General features: G+C 45.4%; 1 protein-coding gene and 1 non-coding gene across 2 annotated transcripts in view; one reads left to right on the forward strand and one right to left on the reverse strand.

The window, feature by feature from the left end:
- Positions 1 to 21,831, forward strand: part of ZFHX3 (zinc finger homeobox 3) — a 1,113,461-nt gene that overhangs the window by 764,527 nt on the left and 327,103 nt on the right. The window lies entirely within an intron of this gene.
- On the reverse strand, positions 21,262 to 21,365 carry LOC114674572 (U6 spliceosomal RNA). The gene has a single exon (XR_003725715.1). It is a non-coding gene; the product is annotated as a U6 spliceosomal RNA (small nuclear RNA).

Genomic DNA, 21,831 nt, shown 5'->3' on the forward strand with positions numbered 1-21,831 from the left:
ACCCTTGTTTTGTTTTGTTCTTTTTTATTTTCTTCCCTATATACTCCACACTTTAAAAAGTGATGAACCTCATGTTTTAAAATGATAGTGTAAACCCAGTCACTGGCTCCATGTCAGTGTCACTCTCCTTGTCCTCCAGTTGCCTACTGTCTCACTGCAAAGCTAGACATTGTAGACCCTCTCGGAGAAGAGCGTATGGTGCCAGGGATCCTGGTATTGTCTGCAAAGACCAAAAGGATGAAAGAATTGGAGCACATAGCAAGATGGGATATAATTAAGTGCCCGAGAACGCAGAGCCATCTCTTGAGACTGTAGGAGTACAGCTCTCTTTCCAAACATGGTATTTTCCCTGATGTGTTTTTTTTCCTCCACCAAAAATTTTCCACTTTAATTATGTGGGTTAGGTTAGAGGAGCTCACCTTCGGAACTTTACATGCGCAAACAGCTAATCCCTTCCATAAGACACATTTCTGGGAAAGCCCAAAAATAAATGTTTACAGTCTGTGCTGGGATAACAGAACCCAGTGGGATTAGAAATGATTTAAGCATTATAGGTCTATGCCCTAAGAAACAATTTTGGGAGAGCTCTCGCCTCTGCATTCTGGAATTCTGGCCTTCATTGTCACAAAGAGTGGAATCACTGGCAAAGCTCTCGGGTTACACGCTTTCCCTGTTTTCCTGCTTTTGCCTTAAACACAAGGAGGATGGTTAATTAAAACCATATTTAAAATATTAAGTCAACTACCTAACGGAATGAAGTTTATTAAAATTGCTAAGCATTAAGTACAGAAACTTAAAATAGCCTGAGCACACTCTCCTTAGCCCATGCCCAAAATATCGGTTGAAAAGAGCCACCAGACATTGGTGACTGGGCACACACACGCACACATGCACACACACACATACACACACATGCACACACACACACACATGTATGCACGGGCGCATACACGCACATGCGCACACATCTGCATGCACACACGCACACATATGCACACACTGTACACGTCAATACATTGATATATCAGTAAACAGAATTCATTTCTCAAGTAACCAGCATTTGACAAGCAGAGGGCAAAGAAGATCTCCTAATTAAGGTATTTAGAAGACTGTTACTCCTCACAATTGTGAAATGGTCTCATACAGGCTCAGAGAAAATAGAGACGGACACTAGATATCACTTCAACTCTGTGTGTGTGTATGAGAGAGAGAGAGAGAGAGAGAGAGAGAGAGTCTCTGCCACCCAGGCTGGAGTGCAATGGTGTGATCTGGGCTCACTGCAACCTCCACCTCCCAGGCTCAAGCGATTCTCATGCCTCAGCCTCCTGAGTAGCTGGGATTACAGGAACCCACCACCACACCCGGTTAATTTTTGTACTTTTAGTAAAGATGGGATTTCACCATGTTGGCCAGGCTGGTCTTAAACTCCCGACCTCAAGCAATCCACCTACCTTGGCCTCCCGAAGTGCTGGAATTACAAGCATGCCCCTCCATGCCTGGCTCACTTCAACTCTTTGAGGCTCAGTTTCTCCACCGGTCATCTGGGGTCAGTGGTATCCCCTTTGGAAGAGTGTGGGGAAGGTTTAAGGAGAGACTTAGCACAAAGTAAGTAGGCACTTGTTCAGTGTAATGCCGCTTTCTCCCTAGGATCTCTTTGGGGTTCAACTGATAAAAAATGAGCATTACTCCAACAACCCCATGAGGTCAGTGTTATTATCCCAGTTATATAGATGAGAAACTCTTCTGAAAGGTATTCTCTGATGGTCTCTTCTAATGCTAAGGAATTCCCTTGTTTGTATCGCAAATGAGTGGGGAATTGATCTGGAGTTTTAGAAATAACCAGGATTTGGGGAACAAGTGGAGAAGGATATTTCAGACAGGATCAAACCCTACATAGGCTTGTAAGGGAATAGGGAGTATAAAATGGTAAAAGATCAAAAGAAATGCAATCTTTTTTTCTTCTCCTCCCATATGGAGTGCTTGAGTACGGGTCAGTCAATGAATTTATTCCTGGGCTTACAGTACCTGTCATTTATTAAGTACCCAAGCTGAGAGGCAGTGTAGGAAAATGGTTAAGAAAAAGTGTTCTGGAATTGGTCTGCCTGGGTTTGAACTCTTGCCTGTCATTTATAAGCTGTGTGACCATGGGGAATTCTTTCAACCTCTCTGAGTGCTAGGTTTCACCATTGTAAAATGAAGATAAGAATAGATTCTTCACACGGTTGCTTTGAGAATTAATCAAGTTAATATATGCAGAGCTTTTGCCATGCCTGCACCTGTGAGCATTCAGCACATGGTAATTTGTTGTCGTTGCTGTTTTCATGTGCTTTATATAAATAAAACAAGATTGGGGTGGATTAAGAAATAGACCAAATCACCCAAATAGTAACAACTGGTAGAGACAGGATTCTAAAACCCAGCTCCCCTGTATTAGTCAGGAAAGGTTCAGTTATGCTGGGTAACAAACAAGCCCAAAAATTAAGTGATGTGACACAATAAAAGTTTATTCCTTATTCACACAAAATTCATTGCAGTTTTGGAAAATTATCCATCCATTTGCTTAACATTCCAGACGGTTTCACTCTTATCCATATCAACACTAGTACCCAGGATCACAGTGGCAAGCAAAGAACAGGAAGGTTGTATACCAGTAATTAAATGCTTCTACCCAGCAGGGACATGCATCACTTCTATTCAAATTTCATTGGCCAAACAAGTTACGTGTTCACATCTAATTCAAGGAAAAGAACTACAATCCTTCGGAGGGCATAAAAGTTCAGGAAAATAAGTCATCAACCAGTCTTTTAACTACACTACATGGCACCATTCTGCTTCTGTCTGTGATAGGACCAGCCATTGTCCAACTTTCTCTGCAGCCGTTAGTTTCAACAGCCCTTACTGAGGTTCAGGAAAAAGGATCATGGTTTTAAATGAACTAATTAATCAGCAACTGTTCCATAACATCCAGCCTGCACCCTGTTCCTTTCTTGCCTGTGAGCAGTGCTCTGTGGTCAGTGGCGGTCCTCGAGTGCCCCAGTCAGCTCGGCTGAGCCCAAACACTCCCATCTCTGCATCTAGGGGCTCTCTTCTTCCCCCATCCATCACCAGGGCCCAGTGATCATGCCTGTCGATGCCCAGCTCTCGCTTGATGTCTCAGTTCCGGAACAGAGATGCTCCAGCTGCTACCTGGGAAGGCTCTGGCCCCAAAAATATTTAGTTAGCAGCCATTCAGTTAAGTGGAATTGACTTTTTATCGGCTTTCCTCTGTACGGCTGCCACCAGCGAAGGCTGTTTCCTTCTTCCCTCTTCTCTGCCTGTCAGTTTCCTCCACATTCCTATCGGCAGCCTTTAGCTCTGATCGATACTAACCGCTGTGTAACAGCTCACGCACGACTGCTCTGGTTTGCATCGATCAGACCCTTCTTCCAACAGGTAGTCAGCTATTTGAGGCAATGACTTGAGATAAACACCTACTTTTACTTCAGGCTAATTCATTTCAGGTGGATTTCAAGGAGGCTGTGCACCCCGTCTCTTAGACAAGCTGAAATTGGAGAGTCGAGATCCACGCATTGCATGCTTGAGATCCTAGGAGACCTTTCTTCCTCTCCCCTTTTCTTTTTCTTTCCCTTGTATTTTGTAAGTGCCACTTATAAACAAGATACCAGGACTCCGGACGCTGAAAATGACACTTCAGAAAATGTGTCGGCCATCCATCCCTCTATCCTTTTAATGAGATGCATCCGGGACTGCAGGAAACCAAAGCTGCTGCGGAGGCAGCATTGTTGCTGGGCAACCAAGCATCCTTCTGGCTGCCCCAGAACGAAACTGACAGTGTCCTGCAACCCTGGTCCTCTCACTGCCTTAGGGGGAGGTCCTTGAATCCACCCCATCCTTGTTTCAGGCTCACAAGTGAAATTTACCAGGAGCTGATATTGCAAAATAGATTGCTATTTCGCAATTGATTGCGGTGTGTGGGAGTGGTACGACTTATTAACATGTACACTGTAGCTAAAGAACACGCAAGACTGGCTGATATACACTTTTTTTTCCAACACTTTTTACACTAAGTGTTGCTGAATGATACATCTGATACTATCACTTACCTATCACCTGGCTCCCAAACTTCCCATCTGTTTCTGTTTCTTCAGCCCCTACTTGACACATCCCGTACTTCAGTTCCCAAGTCCTGTTGTGCTTCCCCTGGCAGCGCAACGCCCTTGTCTCTTCCCTCCATCTAGGCTGCTATCATCCTCATTCAAGCCCTCATCACCTAGTGCTTGGACTGCTGCAGTATCCTCTGGCTGACTGCCTGGCTTCCAGTTGCTCCCTGCTTTGTTAGTTTGGCCTTGCACACAGATAAATTTCCTGGTGCCCCACTGTGATTGCCTTTCTCTTCTCTGAAGTCCTCAGTGGCTTCCCAGAGCCTCCCAGAATGGAGGACAAATTCCTCCGCCCATCATTCTGGTCCTTGGCTCTCTCCCCAGACTGTCTTTCCCCATTCTCCAGCACAAACCCCACACTAGTCCGTGTGAATGACTCACTGCTTCCTCTATGTGCATTTTTCAGCTCTGTGCCTAAGAAACAAATGCTGTGTCCCACACCCTCTTTGAAATTGGTTCAAATCCTGGCTCCATTACTTATTACTGTGTGACCTTGACTGAGTTATCCAACTTCTCTCTGCCTCAATTTCTCATCTGTGAAGTGGGATAATGTACTGTATTAGGGTTCTCTAGAGGGACAGAACTAATGGAATAGATATGTGTGTGTGTGTATATATATGTGTGTGTGTGTGTATATGTATATGGGAGTTTATTAAGTATTAACTCACATGATCACAGCATCCCACATTAGGCCATCTACAGGCTGAGAAGCAAGGAGAGCCAGTCCAAGTTCCAAAACTGAAGAATCTGGAGTCCAATGTTCAAAGGCAGAAAGCATCCAGTATGGGACAAAGATGTAGGCTGGGAGGCCAGGCCAGTCTCTCTTCACATTTTTCTGCCTGCTTATATTCTAGCCGCACTGGCAGCTGATTAGATGGTGCCCACTCAGATTAAGGGTGGGTCTGCCTTTCCCAGCCCATTGACTCAAATGTGAATCTCCTTTGGCCACACCCTCACAGGCACACCCAGGATCAATATTTTGTATCTTTCAATCCAATCAAATTGACACTTAATACTAACCATCACAGTACCTACCCCATAAAGTAGATATGAGGACTAAACAAATTAATGTATGTATGACATCCAGAATGGTAGCTGCACATAGTAGGTTCCATGTCAGTGTTTGCTCTATTATTTTCTTCAACTCTCCAAGCCACAACTCAAAGCAGACCTCCTCCATGAATATTCTGCAGGTCACCCTAGCAAAAAAAAAAAAAAAAAAAATACTCAATTCCTCTTCTGCCACCCATAGCTCTTGGTTTCTTCTGATAATATAATAATATTACAGCAAACAGTGATTCGGTGCTAGGTACATGATCAGTGCTTTCCTATGCATTATTGCTTTTAAATCCGTGAACTGGATACCTTCCATTTGCCCCAGATCTACTCTCCCACCTTCTCCACCTTGCGTTTTGCCACAGGAGGCTGATTTGAAGCCCAGTGGCTTCCAGTTGGATTTGGCCAAGGAGGATCACTGGCAAAAATAGGCAAGAGGAAGAAGTTAGATCAGAGTTTGTATTCTCCCAGCCCCCTCCCAGCCATGTCACTGCAGAACAGGCTCGTTTCTCAACACAAGGTTATGGGTCCTGTTAAGCAGCCCTCTTGACCCTGCTGCTCTGTCCTCAGCTTCTCATCACCATGCCCTGTCCTTGCTTCCCACCTGGGTGCTATCACAACCCCAGGGCACTACACCCTCTCTTGTGTTTCCCTGAACCCTGACCACATCTTTGTAGATGTAGTAGTCCCTGTATAAACTCTCCTCAAGTTATCCTAATGCAGGTGTGTGACCCTGGCCAACACAGTTTTCATTACAACTCTGCAAAGCATGTACTGTCACTGTTACCGTTGTTACCAAAGGTGTCCAAGATTATATCCGAGTGGCAGGACTGAACCTGCCTGGCTTCAAAGCCCACACTCTGAATCGCTCTAGGGTATGGTCTGAATGTTGAAACCTAACCCTCAATGTGATGATATCAGGAGGTGGGGACTTTGGGAAGTGATTAGGTCATAGAGGTGGAGCTCTCATGAATGAATGGCTTTACTGATCTTATAAAAGAGACCTAGAGAGCTAGCTTGCCCCTTCCACCACATGAAGACACAGTAAGGAGACACCGTCTGTGAACCAGAAAGCAGGTCCTCACCAGACACCAGATCTGCCATCCTCAATGCCTTGATCTTGGACTTCCCAGCCTCCAGAACTGGGACAAATATATTTCTGCTGCTTAAAAGCTACCCAGTTTGTGGTATTTTGTTATGGCAGCTTGAACAGGACAAAACACACCGTTATAATAGCTTTCCTATACAAGGTTGTAAGGTGGTTATTTCTACATGGATTTTTCCACCTGTGACTCAGACTGTATTAGTAGGTTGGTTGGTTGGTTTTGCCATCTGTCTTAGTCCATCTGTACTGCTATAACAAAACACCACAGACTGGGTAACTTATAAACAATAGAAATGTATTTCTCACAGTTTTGGAGCCTGAGAAGTTCAAGATCAACGTACTGGCAAATTTGGTATCTCGTGAAGTCCCGTTCCTCATAAACGGCATCTTTTTGCTGTGTCTTCATATTGCAGAAGGGGCAAACAAGCTCCCCTAGGCCTCTTCTATAAGGGCACAAGTCCCATTCAGGAGGGCTGCATTCTCATAATCTAATCACTTCCCAAAGGCCCTACCTCTTAATGCCCCTAAATTGGGGATTAGGTTTCAACATATTAATTTCCAGGCAACACAAACATTGAGACCATAGCACCATATTTTTAAAATATCCAAAACTTAAGTGGCTTAAAACAACAATTATTAATTAGCTCACCATCCTAGGAGATGGCAGTTTGGGTTGGGCTTAGCTGGGAAGTTCTTCTGCTGAGTTCACCTGAACTTGTATATGTGGCTACAGTCACATGAGGACTGTCTGAGGCCTGGTGGTCCCAGATGGTGTCACTTATGTGCCTGGAACCTTGGCGGGATCCACAAGGGTGACCAGGCTATGTGTCTCTAGTAAGCCAGTCTAGATTTCTTCACATGATGGCTGGATTCCAAAAATAGCAAAAGAGAGCAAACCCCCCTGTGCAAGCACTTGTCAAGCTTCTGCTTGCATTAGGTGTCCTGATGTCCCGTGAGTAGTATAACCCAGATTCAAGGGCTGGTGAAACTGACTGCACCTCTTGGTGGGAGAAGCTGCAAAATACTGCAGCCATTTTTTTTTTTTTTAAATGTACCCCATGGGACACTCCTTTCCGGAAAGATCTATGCCTTGACAACTTCACATCCTGTATCCTCATAACCCAAGTCAGAAAAGCAGTGTGGGGGCTGGCCCTGTGTTTTAGAGGGTGGGGAGTGTCCTCTTTATAGCTTGGTGAACATCTGACACTCTTCCTGCCTGTTACCACCAGACTGAAAATAATTCTGAAAGGGAAGTCTCTTAAAACGTAGCATGAGGGAGTGGAATTTTTTTTTAATTAGGCATCAGCCGAATTTTTAAAAGAATCTTTTCTTTTCTTCAGTTGCCTCTCCCTTGTTATACATTTTAACTCCACCCAGCGGCCGACCACATCCAGCCTGGGCTCTCCTTCTTGCTGCTCCACACCAGTGTTTGCTTGGCAGCAGTGCTCAGCTCCCAGGGCCACGGAAAGCCGAGGGAGAAGTCTTGCTTCCTGTTCTCCTCACTTCTTATTTTCTTTCCTCTGCTCCTTCTGGGGCTCACCCTTAACTGCTCACTCCTGCTCTGTGCCCTTCCAGTGTCCCACTAAGGACAGGATGCTAGGAAGGGCTGGACAGTTTGTCTATAGGGAATCCCCTGATGGCCCCCCAAGTGGGGCACTGCACCCCACTGTGGCCTAGAGACACAGCCAGAAGACTTGACCTCCAGGAAGCCCCAAGACAGAAAACAAATCCTAAAAGTAGTTATATGTGGCCAGGCACGGTGGCTCACACCTGTAATCCAGCATTTTGAGAGGCCAAGGCAGGCAGATCACTTGAGGTCAGGAGTTCAAGACCAGCCTGGCCAACATGACGAAACCCTGTCTCTACTAAAAAAAAAAAAAAAAAAAAAAAAAATTACAAAAATTAGCTGGGCATGGTGGCATGCACCTGTAGTTACAGCTGTTCAAGAGGCTGAAGCATGAGAATCGCTTGAACCCAGGAGGCAGAGGTTGCAGTGAGCTGAGATTACGTCACTGCACTCCAGCCTGGGTGACAGAGTGAGACTCCATCTTAAAAAAAGTAAAAGTAGTTGTATGTGAAATTATATTTAAAGATTCTTGTGAACTTGATGTGGCTATCCATTAATTAATTTCACAAGTATGGATAGAGTACCTACCATGTGCCAGGCCGTGGAAATACAAAATATAGCTCCTGCCCCTGAGAAACATATGGTCTTAGTGGGGAGAGAGACACACGAAGACAATATGAATTAATACTCATGAATAATAATATTCATGAAGAGAATACAATTAATATGAATAGGTTGGAGCAAAAGTAACTGCAGTTTTCGCCTTCAAAAGTAATGGTGAAAACCGCAATTATGGTGGGGCGCGGTGGCTCACGCCTGTAATCCCAGCACTTTGGGAGGCCGAGGTGGGCGGATCACGAGGTCAGGAGATCCCGACCATCCTGGCTAACACAGTGAAACCCCATCTCTACTGAAAATACAAAAAATTAGCCGGGCGTGGTGGCGGGCGCCTGTAGTCCCAGCTACTTGGGAGGCTGAGGCAGGACAATGGCGTGAACCCGGGAGGCAGAGCTTGCAGTGAGCCGAGATCGCGCCACTGCACTCCAGCCTGGGGCGACAGAGCGAGACTCCATCTCAAAAAAAAAGAAAGAAAACTGCAATTACTTCTGTGCCAACCTAATAAATCCTATGTAAGAATATATCATGAAAGATGTTAGAAGGCCCCTGTGCCTAGCCTGAGTGAGGGAAAACTGTTCTCAAGGAGATGCTGTCTGATATGGTCTAGCCCAAAGATGTCCAGTAGAAGCATAGTACAAGCCATGTGTGTAATTTTAAATGTTCCAGTAGCCATAATTTTAAAAGTAAACACAAACAGGTGAAAATAATCTGAAAATATTTTATTCGACCCAATATATCCAAAATATTACCATTTCACTATGCAATAATGTAAAAATTATTAATGAGATATTATACATTCTTTTTATTGTACTAAGTCTTTGAAAGCCAGTGCATATTTTATACTTACAGTACATCTCAATTTGGATGCCAAATTTTCAACTGTTAAAGTAAAATGTAGTCCTATCAAAGCAATAAAGCTGTGTTTAATGGAAACATATATTGCTTTGATTTAAAATTTGTAATTTAAATTAATTGAAATGAAATAAAGTAGAAAATTCAGTTCCTCACTGGCAGTAGCTGCATTTCAAGTAATCCATAGCCACGAATGACTGGCAACTGCCATATTGGAGAGTGGAGGCTTAAGTGGATAAATAGATGTAAAACAAAGAAAGTAGAGAGGATAGGGGACCGACACGGTGGCTCACACCTGTAATCCCAGCACTTTGAGAGGCTGAGGCGGGCAGATCACGAGGTCAGAAGATCAAGACCGTCATGGCTAACACGGTGAAACCCTGTCTCTATTAAAAAATACAAAAAAACATTAGCCGGGCGTGGTGGTGGGTGCCTGTAGTCCCAGCTACTTGGGAGGCCGAGGCAGGAGAATGGTGTGAACTCAGGAAACTGAGCTTGCAGTGAGCCAAGATCACGCCACTGCACTCCATCCTGGGTGACAGAGTGAGACTCCGTCTCAAAAAAAAAAAAAAAAAAAAAAAAACGAAAAATTCACCAGGCATGTGCTACTCTCTGGAGGTTGAGGCAGGAGAATCGCCTGGACCCGGGAGGTAGAGGCTGCAGTGAGCTGAGACCACACCACTGCACTCCAGCCTGGGTGACAGAGCGAGACTCCGTCTCAAAAAAAAAAAAAAAAAAAGTAGAGAGGATAGTGCAGAAAAACAAAACAAAACAAAACAAAAAAATAATATGAAGAAAGGCACATGAAGAAAAGTATGGGATTTGGCCAGGCACAGTGGCTCATGCCTGTAATCCCAGAATTTTGGGAGGCCAAAGTGAAAGGATCACTTGAGCCCAGGAGTTTGAGAGTAGCCTGGGCAATGGAGTGAGACCCTGTCTCTACAAAAAAATAAAAATATAAAAAATGAGTGGAGCATGGTTGCATGTGCCTGTGGTCCCAGCTACTCAGGAAGCTGAAGCAGGAGGATCATTTGAACCTGGGAGTTTGAGGCTGCAATGAGCTACGATTGCACCACTTATGTGCACTCCAGCCTGGGCGACAGAGCAAGACTGTCTCTAACAACAATAACAACAACTACAACAATAGTATGGAATGTGGAACTCTAAGCAGCTTAATATTACTGTGATTCAAGGGGCAGGCCTAGAAATGGGAAATGAGCCAAGGGTAGTGAAGGCATAGATCAGAGACAGTCAGAAAGAGCCTTGGGTGTGAAAAAAACAAACAAAAACAATCGAATATGAACTGTATGTTTCACTTAGTATGGGCGAAATTGAGCACAGAGGAACTTTCAGTAAGGATGCCTATTGGCTCACATGGAACATGGCAGAGGTAAAGCAGGCCACATGGCTGGTTGGTCCAAGTACTCAAGAGTATAATGAGGGGCCCAGAGCCCTTCTTCCTCTCTACCCCATCATCCAGAGTGTTGCCCTCATCCTAAGGCCGGCACCCCTTGGAGTCACAGTGTGGCTGCCAGCTTAGTGTGGAACCCCATGGTAGAAAGTGCTTCTGGGCCGGGTGCGGTGGCTTATGCCTGTAATCCCAGAACTTTGGGAGGCTGGGGTGGGAGGATCACTTGAGCCCAGAAGTTTGAGAACAGCCTGGACAACATAGCGGGGCCCCATCTGTACAAAAATTGTTTTAAAATTTAGCTGGGCATAGTGGCATGCACCTGTGGTCCCAGCTATTCAGGAGGCTGAGGCAGGAGGATCACTTGAGCACAGGAGGTTGAGGCTGCAGTGAGCCATGATTGCACCACTGCACTGCAGCCTGGGCCACAAAGTGAGACCCTGTCTCAAAAAAATAAAAATAAAAGAGTTTTAAAAAGAGAGTGTTTCTGCACTGTCATCTCAAGTAGGATCCTGAAATTTACCTGATAGGACCATCCCAGAACACAGTGCCCACCCTGAAAGGAGTGACTGTAATCAGGGAAATAAAAGGTGCTGCCTGGCTCAAGTTATTCAGGGCTCTCAGCTGGAATAAGCAACAAATTCCATGGGCTGCATGGGGATATAATTACCTGAAGGAAAATCTGGATACTGCTAAAGTGGAGGATAGTTACATGGGTGCTGGGTGGCAACCAACGAATGTCAAGTGCTATGCACCCCTTTGGCTACTCAACATGTGCTCATACCTATCTTCCACAGAAACACCCTTACAAATGCCCATACCCACATAAAAATGCATGCAACTCAAATGCCCATACCCATATAAAAATGCATGCAACTCAAATGCAAGAGCCCAGAGGCTTGTATAATTACTACACCCTGTGAAATTTCTCTTCTTGAAATTCACAGGTGACTCCTAGTGGTCCAGTGACCTGTGATTAAATAAGTTATCTACCCCCAGTACACCCAATACAGTGAAGAAAGAATGGGAGGTATACAATAAAAACTTTGGGAAGATGGGAAGCTGCACATATCATATCCTAAGAACAAAAAATAGGCCAGGCATGGTGGCTTACACCTGTAATTCCAGCACTTTGGGAGGTGGGGCAGGTGGATCACCTGAGGTCAAGAGTTCAAGACCAGCCTGGCCAACATGATGAAACCCCATCTCTACTAAATTTACAAAAATTAGCCAGGCATGGTGGCACGCATCTATAATTCCAGCTACTCAGGAGGCTGAGGCATGAGAATCGCTTGAACCTGGGAGTCGGAGGTTGCAGTGAGCCGAAATTGTGCCACTGCACTCCAACCTGGGTAACAGAGTGAGACTTTGTCTCAAAAACAACAAAAAAACTAAGAACAAAAAATAAGTAAGACATCTGGCAATAGAAAGAATTATTGGTATCTAATATAGACCACAGAGGGTCATTTTTGTCCATCTGTCCTCCATGGGCATCTCTGAGGAAGGCATTGGGAAGATGCGTTCTCTGAGGACTGTAGTGCTTTAGCAGTTCACTACCTTTGGTGCGAGTTTGGGTGTGTTATGGCCATAACAAACAACTCTCTAGACTGGATGGCTTATAAACAACAGAAATGTATCTCTCATGGTTCTGGAGGCTGGAAAGTCCAAGATCAAGGCACTAGCAGATTTGGTTTCTAGTGAGGGCTCACTTCCTGGTTCATAGACAGTCATGGTAGAATGGTTGAGGGAGATCTCTCGGGCCTTTTCTATAACGGCACTAATCCTATTTGTGAGGGTTCCACCCTCATGACCTAATGACCTCCCAAAGGCCTCACTTTCAAGTACCATCATATTAGGGGTTAGGATTTTAACATGTGAATTTAGGTGGGGACACAATCTCTAGCCAATAGGGGCTAGAGATGGACTAAAAGTATGCCTAACAATTTAAACAATTGCAGACTATTGTCACCCTTTATTGCCATTTCTTTGCAATACACATCCCCCAAAAAACTAATAGGCTTTTCATATTTTTGCCTCTAGACAACTCCATTAGGCTGAAACCATAGCCAGAGGTTTTGTTTGATCATGTGTTTTCAACCTGGAAATTTCTACTTTCTGGCCCCAAATCTCTATGCTTCACCTGTCTACTAGTTTTCAAATTTTTTGGCCATGACCCATAATGAGAAATGAATTTACTTCGTGACCTAGTATACAGTTATGCATGTGCATATTGATATGTATTTATGTATACCTAAATCATAAGTTTTACACAACAGTATTTATGGTCACTACCTGTGCTACATGCTAATATTTTCTATTCCGTTGAAAGAGGAAGGAAGGAAAGAAGGGAAGCAGGGAAGAAGGAAGGAAAGAGGGAAGGAAAGAAGGGAAAATAAATGAAAAACAAGCCAGTAACAATCCACCCAATTGAGTTTACAGTCCACTAATGTGTCATATCCAGAGTTTGAAGCACCACCTTTAGTTCAGGCCTAGTGTGTGGCCTCTTCCTTCATTTTAGCCTCTGCTTTGTAGGAAATAAAGACAGTAACCTTGGGTAGGCAGATTCTTATTTCTTCATGCCCTCAGACTGTTTCCAGACACTTCACAAAGCGCATGCATCCCCCTTACTTAGACAGACAATGTTCCCCGGGACAAGCCAGGAGACAGCCTAGGATGAGGCAGGCCAGGCTTTTTCTGTGTTCTCATCTCATCTTCTGAGAACCCTCCCTGTTTCTGGGTGAGTAAACTGGGTTTGAGATAGAAAAATGTGGATTTTCCAGCCCTGCAGGACCCAGGGTTAGGACTTTGGGTCATTTAAATTACAGGCCACAGGTGGAAAGAACCTCTCTTAGCCAACCAGAGTGCTTTGACTTCTTGCTGGAAAACAGAGCACCTTCAGCCTGCCTCCCAGAGTGCTTCGTTGAAGGCTGCTGGAAGAAGCCAACCCACTCCAACATCCTGAATGTTTTCTACTAAACTAAGCTTTGATAGGTACACAGTCTGCATCCCCAGGTACAAAAAGTGGCAGTTTCATCCTCAGCATAATGGAGGCCTCCAGCTTCCCAGCCTGCAGTCTGGCACCCTCCCCAGCCACTCCTGGCCTTCTCCACTTGCAGTTCCACAATGTAGGGAGTGTTTGTTACACACTTCTGGTTCAAACTCTCATTCCTCCTCTTGTGAACAAGCCTCTCTTCTCCAAGCCCTCCTTGTCCTAAGGAAAATGCCTGTGAGTGAGTGACTGCCAGCAAATCCCCATTAATGACATAGTCCATATTTTCATGGGACACTCCCCAGCCACCCACCCATTCAACACGGCTCTGGAGTTTCTGGATTTCAGCCAGGAGACTCTTGAAGGTAGGAACAGTTTTCAAGACCCAAAGGGCATAAGCACTAAAGGCAGAAGGAAGCAGTGGAAGCAGAGAGCAACTTGGTTTGTTTGTTTGTTTGTTTGTTTGAGACTGAGTTTCACTCTTGTTGCCCAGGCTGGAGTGCAATGGCGCGATCTCTGCTCACTGCAACCTCCACCTCCTGGGTTCAAGCGATTCTCCTGCCTCAGCCTCCCGAGTAGCTGGGATTACAGGTGTACGCCACCACTCCTGGCTAATTTTGTATTTTAGTAGGGACGGGATTTTTCCATGATGTTGGTCAGGCTGGTCTCGAACTCCTCACCTCAGATGATCTGCTCTCTTTGGCCTTCCAAAGTGCTGGGATTACAAGCGTGAGCCATCGCGCCTGGCCAGAGCAACCTTTTAGAACCAGGCAACCCTGGACTTGATTAGTGGCTTCATCACAAACAATGTGAACTTGAACAAGTTATCTCACTAAGCTTCAGTTTCCTCGTCTGTGAAACTGTCTATAGCAGTGCCTCCTATAATTGTGAGGGCCAAATGAAAGATGTAAAGCATCTAGCCCTATGCCTGTCCTTGAGGAGGTGCCCCAAGAAAGTTGCTATCTGGTTCTAGAAGCAAGGAGATGCTAGAAGGTAGGAGATGCTAAAGGAAGCCAAGTACGGATACTGGACTCTTGGGAGAGGGTCCCACTCTGTCACCCTGGCTGGAATGCAGTGGCATGATCCCAGTTCACTGCAGCCTCGACCTCCCAGGTTCAAGCAATCCTCCCCACCTCAGCCTCCCAAATAGCTGGAACTATAGGCACGTGCCACCACACCCAGCTAATTTTTTTTTTTTTTTTTTTTTTTTTTTTGTAGAAACAGGGTCCCATTATGTTATCCAGGCTGGTCTCAAACTCCTAGACTCAAGCGAGCCTCCTGCCTAAGCCTCCCAAAGTGCTGGGATTACAGGCATGAGCCACCGCGCCTGGCCTGGACCCCGTAATCTTGGGGCAGTGATAGATCTTGGACCTCTGGAGTCAGACTTAATGGTCTACCGCAAGGCACCAACTCAGCAGCATCTGCTGAGACTTGGAGATGAGGGGCAGCCAGGATCAGGGTCTAGTTTTTCCAGCAGTTGGTCCTGAACTTCAAGACGTTGACTTCCCCAAGAATTGCTGGTGGCCGACAAAGAAGGCCTAGGGAGAGAAGCTGAAGAGAGTAGACTCTTGAGGAATCGCTGTAGAAGGGCCTGGGGTCCCAGGGTAGAAATCGCAATCAGCTAGGCATGGTGGCCTGTGCCTGTAGTGCCTACTGCTTGGGAGGCTGAGGTGGGAGGATTTCTTGAGCCCAGGAGTTTGAGACCAGCCTGAGCAACACAGCAAGACCCCATCTCTTTAAAAACAAACGAAAATTAGGAAATAGCAGTAATCCTTTGCTTGTGAGTTGGCCTTGTCATCAAAGACAGGCTGACCATTCACGATGTGGCAAAACTTATTTCCTTGCAGAAAACTGCTAGTTTTCCCATTTTATTTTATTTTATTTTATTTTATTTTATTTACATTTTTTGAGACAGGGTCTCACTGTGTCACCTAGGCTGGAGTGCAGTGATGCGATCATGGCTCACTACAGCCTCGACCTCCTGGGCTCAACGGATCCTCCCAGCTCACCCTCCTGAGTAGCTGGGACTACAGGCATGTGCCACCATGCCTGGCTAGTTTTTAAATCTTTTTCATAGAGATGGGGGTCTCACTATGTTGCCCAGGCTGGTCTTAAACTCCTGGCCTCAAGTGATCCTCTCACCTTGGCCTCCCAAAGTGCTGGGATTACAGGCATGAACCACCATGCCTGACAGTTTACCAGATTTCTGATAGCAACCCAAGGGATGATTAATAAAGAATATTAAAAAGGTAACTTTAGTTAAGAAAAGTCCAACTTACCTTCAACCATCGTATGAGACCATCACCAAATAGCCTCAGAAAATGAGTAACATACACGCAAAATCCACTCCCTTGAAAGTTTCCAGCCAGACACAGTGGCTCACGCCTGAATCCCAACACTTTGGGAGGCTGAGGTGGGAGGATCACTTGAGCCCAGGAGTTCGAGACCAGCCTGGGCAACAGAGTGAGACCCCAACTCTTTAAAAAAAAAAAAAAAATAGCCAGGCGCGGTGGCTCATGCCTATAATCTCAGCACTTTGGGAGGCCAAAGCGGGTGGATCACAAGATCAGGAGATCGAGACCATCATGGCTAACACAGTGAAACCCCGTCTCTACTAAAAATACAAAAAAAGTAGCCAGGCATGGTGGTGGGCACCTGTAGTCCCAGCTACTCGGGGAGAGTGAGGCAGGAGAATGGCTTGAACCCAGGAGGCGGAGCTTGCAGTGAGCCGAGATTGCGCCACTGCACTCCAGCCTGGGTAATAGAGCAAGACTCCGTCTCAAAAAAAAAAAAAAAAAAAAAAAAAAAAAAGTTTCCAAAAAAGAGTCTCAGTCATGGGAAAAACTATTTGTTTTAACCTTCTGCCCTTGAAATGTAGAAACGGACACATGGTACCCCATTAGTAGGAACCAAGACCCGCCATCCGTGTTTAATTCCACTTTCTCGTATCTCTTCTAGAACATTCCTTCCTGTGCATTTGTTGCTGGCATTCACCTCCTTGCCTCTTCCCAGTAGCTCATGTAGTGGGTGTATGAGATTATAGCCCATGGAATTCTTGCGTAATTGTAATTACTCACATTAAAGCAAGGCCTCGAAGGATGCCTCATTCTCCAGGCTGTCATGTGGACATGGGTGTGGATAGACGTGGGCTGTATTTATCGTGGCCTGTGAGTTTTAATTTCTTGGAGGCAGCTTTATGAAAGCTGGCAGGAGTTTTTGTACTTCCTCGGGCCTTTTACTAATCCTCAACGACAACTTGTTCTTAATTTCCCAGGCCAGTTTATTGACCTCCGGGACGTGGTGAAAGATCTTATATTGTTCCTTCCTAGGAATATAAAATGTCTCCTCCCTCCCTTTGCTTCCTCTGGCAGCTTCTCCACCTCCTTGCCTGGTTCCGTCTCCCCGTCTCTTTCTCCAGGCCTCTTGCCCTCCTCTCTTGCTCTCCTTCTTTCTGACCTTCTCTTTCTCTAACTCCTCTTCTCTCCTCCTCCTCTCATTCCCTCTTTCTTTCTCATATTCTCTCTCTCCTTTCTCCCAAAGACTAATCCAGCTGGTTTGCTGGATCCTAGGGAAAATCCCTAAGACACTAGGGATTTTCAAAGTTTGTCCAAAGAGCCAAAGTTTGTCCTGTGAACCAAGACGCAGGGCTGCTGTGGGTGGCTGGGTCCAAAGTGTGCAGGATAACTCCAGGGCGCACCTGGCTCCGCTGGGGCTGCGTAGCCGCTCACCTGGTCAGCCAGGCCCCAGGGGCAGCAGCTGGGACCCTTCTGCCTGGATGCAGAGGAAGGTGGGTGGGGTCTGGGCTGCTTCTTTCCGCCCTTCACTAACCTCCCCCTTTCTCAGTATATTGGGGGAAAGCACTTACTTTTTTTTTGTTTGTTTTTTGTTTTTTGATATGGAGTCTCACTCTGTCGCCCAGGCTGGAGCGCAGTGGCACAATCTCAGCTCACTGCTACCTCTGCCTCCTGGGTTCAAGCGATTCTCCCACCTCAGTAGCCTCCCAAGTAGCTGGGACTACAGGCGTGTGTCACCATGCCCAGCTAATTTTTGTATTTTTAGAAGAGACGGGATTTCACCACGTTGCCCAGGCTGGTCTCGAACTCCTGACCTCAGGTGATCCACCCACCTCAGCCTCCCAAACCTGGGATACAGGTGTGAGCCACTGGGTTCGGCCTTTTTAAAATTTTTTAAAATCCTTCCTGCCTGGCTTTGTTGTCATCCTTTTAATTGATGAGACTGGGACTCCCAAAGCTCCTTGCCTCACAGGCCCCGCGCTTCTTCCCTTCCTTCCATTTTTCTCTGTCTTCCTATTTTGTCGACTCCTCCGTAGGCTCCTGCTTGGGGTTCTCCCTCTCTGTCTCTCGTTATCCCACCCCTCTCTTCTTCTCTGTCTTCCCTCTTTCTCTCCCTCTTTTCCCTCTTGAGATCGCGTACTACGGGCAGACAGGAGCAAAGAGAAATGGAAAATCTGGAGAGAAGTTTGTCCAACGTGCCCGGGGCATCTCCCCAGGTGTTTTCTAGAGCACTCCTCCTATAAAAGGAGGAAAAGGACTATGAACCACCTAGACTCACCAGTTTGAGATTCTACAACTGCAAACCTGTTCTCCAGTCCCCTCTAAAGCGATTCTTGGTAGAGGACAGCTTTGGAGTCAGAAAGGACTACGTTTGAATCCAGATTCCTTGAGAACTTACACGAATTTGTTAAACCTCAGTTTTCCCATCCATAAAATGGGGACAAGAAATACTTCTTGGAGTTTCAAAAACTAAATGAAATAGCATATACGGCAGGGGTTTAGAATGTGTTAGGTACACGGCGAATTCCTTCCTTCCTTCCTTTCTTCCTTCCTTCCTTCCTTCCTTCTTCCCTCCCTCCTCCTTTTCTTTTCTTCTCTTTTCTTTTTCTTTCTTTTCCTTTCCTTTCTTTCTTCCTTTCTCCTTCCTTCCTTCCTTCCTCTCTTCTTTTCTCTTTCTCTTTTTCTTTCTTTCTTCCCTCCCTCCCACCCTCCCTCCCTCACAGAGAATTTGGAATCTGCAAAGACTTAGGATAAACAGCAAAGCTTGGCAGCTGAAACATAAGAAAGTGTAGAGTTCCGTTTATTCCTTTCTGAATGGGTTGGTGCAATTTCCTATAGATGGTAAGAGCCCCCAGGTCAACTTTTATTCTGTGTATGCTGTGTAACTGCATTTGAATCTTTAATGTTTAAATAGTGGCTGCTTCCCCTAAGCTAGCATGATTGTTAGACGTCCCATTAGTGTGTTTATCTATTTTTAATTTCACTAGCAATGTGTAAAAGCATTCTCAAGGGAAAAAACAAAAACAAAATCAAATAGGATAATAGAAAAATGCTGGCTGGGTGCAGTGGCTCACGCCTGTAATCCCAGCTCTTTGGAAGGCCAAGGCAGGCAGATCACTTGAGGCCAGGAGTTTGAGACCAGTCTGGCCAACATGGCGAAACCCCGTCTTTACTAAAAATACAAAAATTAGCCAGGCATGGTGGCAGGCGCCTATAATCCCAACTACTTGCAAGAGTAAGGCAGGAGAATCGCTTGAACCCTGGAGGCAGAGGTTGCAGTGAGCTGAGATCGTGCCACTGCACTCCAGCCTGGGTGAGAGGGTGAGACTCTGTCTCAAAAAAAAAGAAAAGAAAAATGCCCCTTGGCTATCCCCAGAAATCCTAACTCTGTCCCCAGAGGTAACAACAGCTTGGTGTGTGTCCTTTTCCATTTTTACTCATATGCATATATGTACATGCAGAAATGCATAGGTTTATCTTGTGATTGTAAACATAAAATGTGGCCAGATGCGGTGGCTCGTGCCTGTAATCTCAGCACTTTGGGAGGCTGAGGAGGGCAGATCATGAGGTTAGGAGTTTCGAGACCAGCCTGACCAACATGGTAAAACCCCGTCTCTACTAAAAATACAAAAATTAGCCGGGCATGGTGGCGCGCACCTGTACTCCCAGCTACTCAGGAGCCTGGGGCAGGAGCATCGCTTGAACTCCGGAGCCAGAGGTTACAGTGAGCCAAGATTGCGCCACTGCACTCCAGCCTGGGCAGCAAAGTGAGACTCCATCTCAAAAACAACAACAACAAAAAAGAAACATAAAATCATACAATGCATCCTTACTGTTACTATTCTGCAACTTGGTCATTTGTTTCTTTATTAGTTTAACATGCTAGTCCAGGCACAGTGATTCACACCTATAATCCCAGCAATTTGGGAGGCCAAGGCAGATGGATCACTTGAGCCCAGAACTTCAAGACCAGCCTGGCCAACAGCAGGAGACCCCATGTCTACAAAGACAAAAAAATTAGCTGGCTGTGGTGATACGCACCCATAGTCCCAGCTACTCAGGAGGCTGGGGTGGAAGGATCATTTGGACCCAGGAGGTTGAGGCTGAGCTATGATCGAGCCACCATACTCCAGCATGGGTGACAGAGCATGACCCTGTCTCCAAAAAACCTGTGACAAAATACAAAGAATTAGTAGGCCTGTGTAAAGAATGTATGGAAATTTTAGGAGTGTTTTTTGTAATTTTTCTTAAAACTTGAATTCTTTATGTTTTTTAAATTACATAATAAATACAATGTCGTGTCAGGGAAATTCAAGTTAAAATATCACTGACATATCTTTTATTACAATTGAATTGTCACAAACAAAATTATACTATCCAAGGACCAAGGAAAGGGCATACTCAGATACTACTGTTTGGTGTGCAAATAGACACAACCTGTTTGAATGTATCCTACTGAGATACTTGCACAAGTACATGAGAAAATGTATAAGGATTTTTAGGATTTAAATGAAACTCTTTTTTTTTTTTTTTTTTTTTTTCCTGGAGACAGTCTCTCTCTGTTGCCCAGGCTGGAGTACAATGGCGCGATCTCGGCTCCCTGCAAGCTCCGCTTCCTGGGTTCACGCCATTCTCCTACCTCAGCCTCCGGAGTAGCTGGGACTATAGGCACCCGCCACCATGCCCAGCTAATTTTTCGTATTTTTAGTAGAGATGGGGTTTCACCATGTTAGCCAGGATGGTCTCAATCTCCTGACCTCGTGTTCTGCCCATCTTGGCCTCCCAAAGTGCTGGGATTACAGGCATGAGCCACCACGCCCGGCCCAAATGAAACTCTTTAATGCCATTTCATTTGTTTTGTTTGCTTTTAAAAGTTTTTAATATGAAAAAGTTTTGTGGTTTTTTTCCTCTTTTTTTGAGACCAAGTCTCGCTCTGTTGCCTAGTCTGGAGTACAGTGGTTCGATCTTGGCTTACTGCAACCTCTGCCTCCCGGATTCAAGTGATTCTCATGCCTCAGCCTCCCTAGTAGCTGGGACTACAGGTGCACACCACCATGCTTAGCTAATTTTTGTGGTTTTTGTAGAGATGGGGTTTCACCCCATTGACCAGGCTGATCTTGAACTCCTGGCCTCAAGTAATCCATCTACCTTGGCCTCCCAAATTACAGGTGTGAGGCACCACGCCTGGCCTAATAGGAAAAGTTTTAAACAAAAAAATATGGAATGCTTCACAAATTTGTGTATCCTTCCTGCTCAGGGGCCATGTAACCTTCTCTGCCATTCTGATTTTAGTGTGTGTGCTGCCAGAGCAAGCACTGCAGCTTTATTTGTAATACCAAGACACGGGTGGAGATGGTCAAAATGTTCAATCACATTTATGTGGGTAAAATGTATTTGGCTTTGTTCATGATCTGGATTAATATGAAGCTCTTCAACAGAATGACATGGAAAAGTGTCCAAGATAGATTGTTGGGTGAAAAAAACAAGCAATTTACAGAACAAAATGTTTCCTATGATTGCATTTTTGTAATAAAGACACGAAACCTATGCACACGCATGTGTTCACATCCTCATTCACTCACTCACGTTTGAATGTGCACAGGAAAAAGTTTGGAAAAATACACATGAAACAGTTACCAGATCATTCTCTAGAAATTCCTCTAGTCCTGCGGAAAGACCACCCAGCTCCGTCTCTCAAGTCCTCAGGCTGGCTGTGGAGGGTCCTCTCCGAAGAGCCTTGTGCTGGAACAACAGGGGTGCCTCCGGCCAGCCAGAAATCCCC

Source organism: Macaca mulatta, chromosome 20 (genome assembly GCF_049350105.2).
Source record: "Macaca mulatta isolate MMU2019108-1 chromosome 20, T2T-MMU8v2.0, whole genome shotgun sequence".
In the NCBI taxonomy this organism is placed as follows: domain Eukaryota; kingdom Metazoa; phylum Chordata; class Mammalia; order Primates; family Cercopithecidae; genus Macaca; species Macaca mulatta.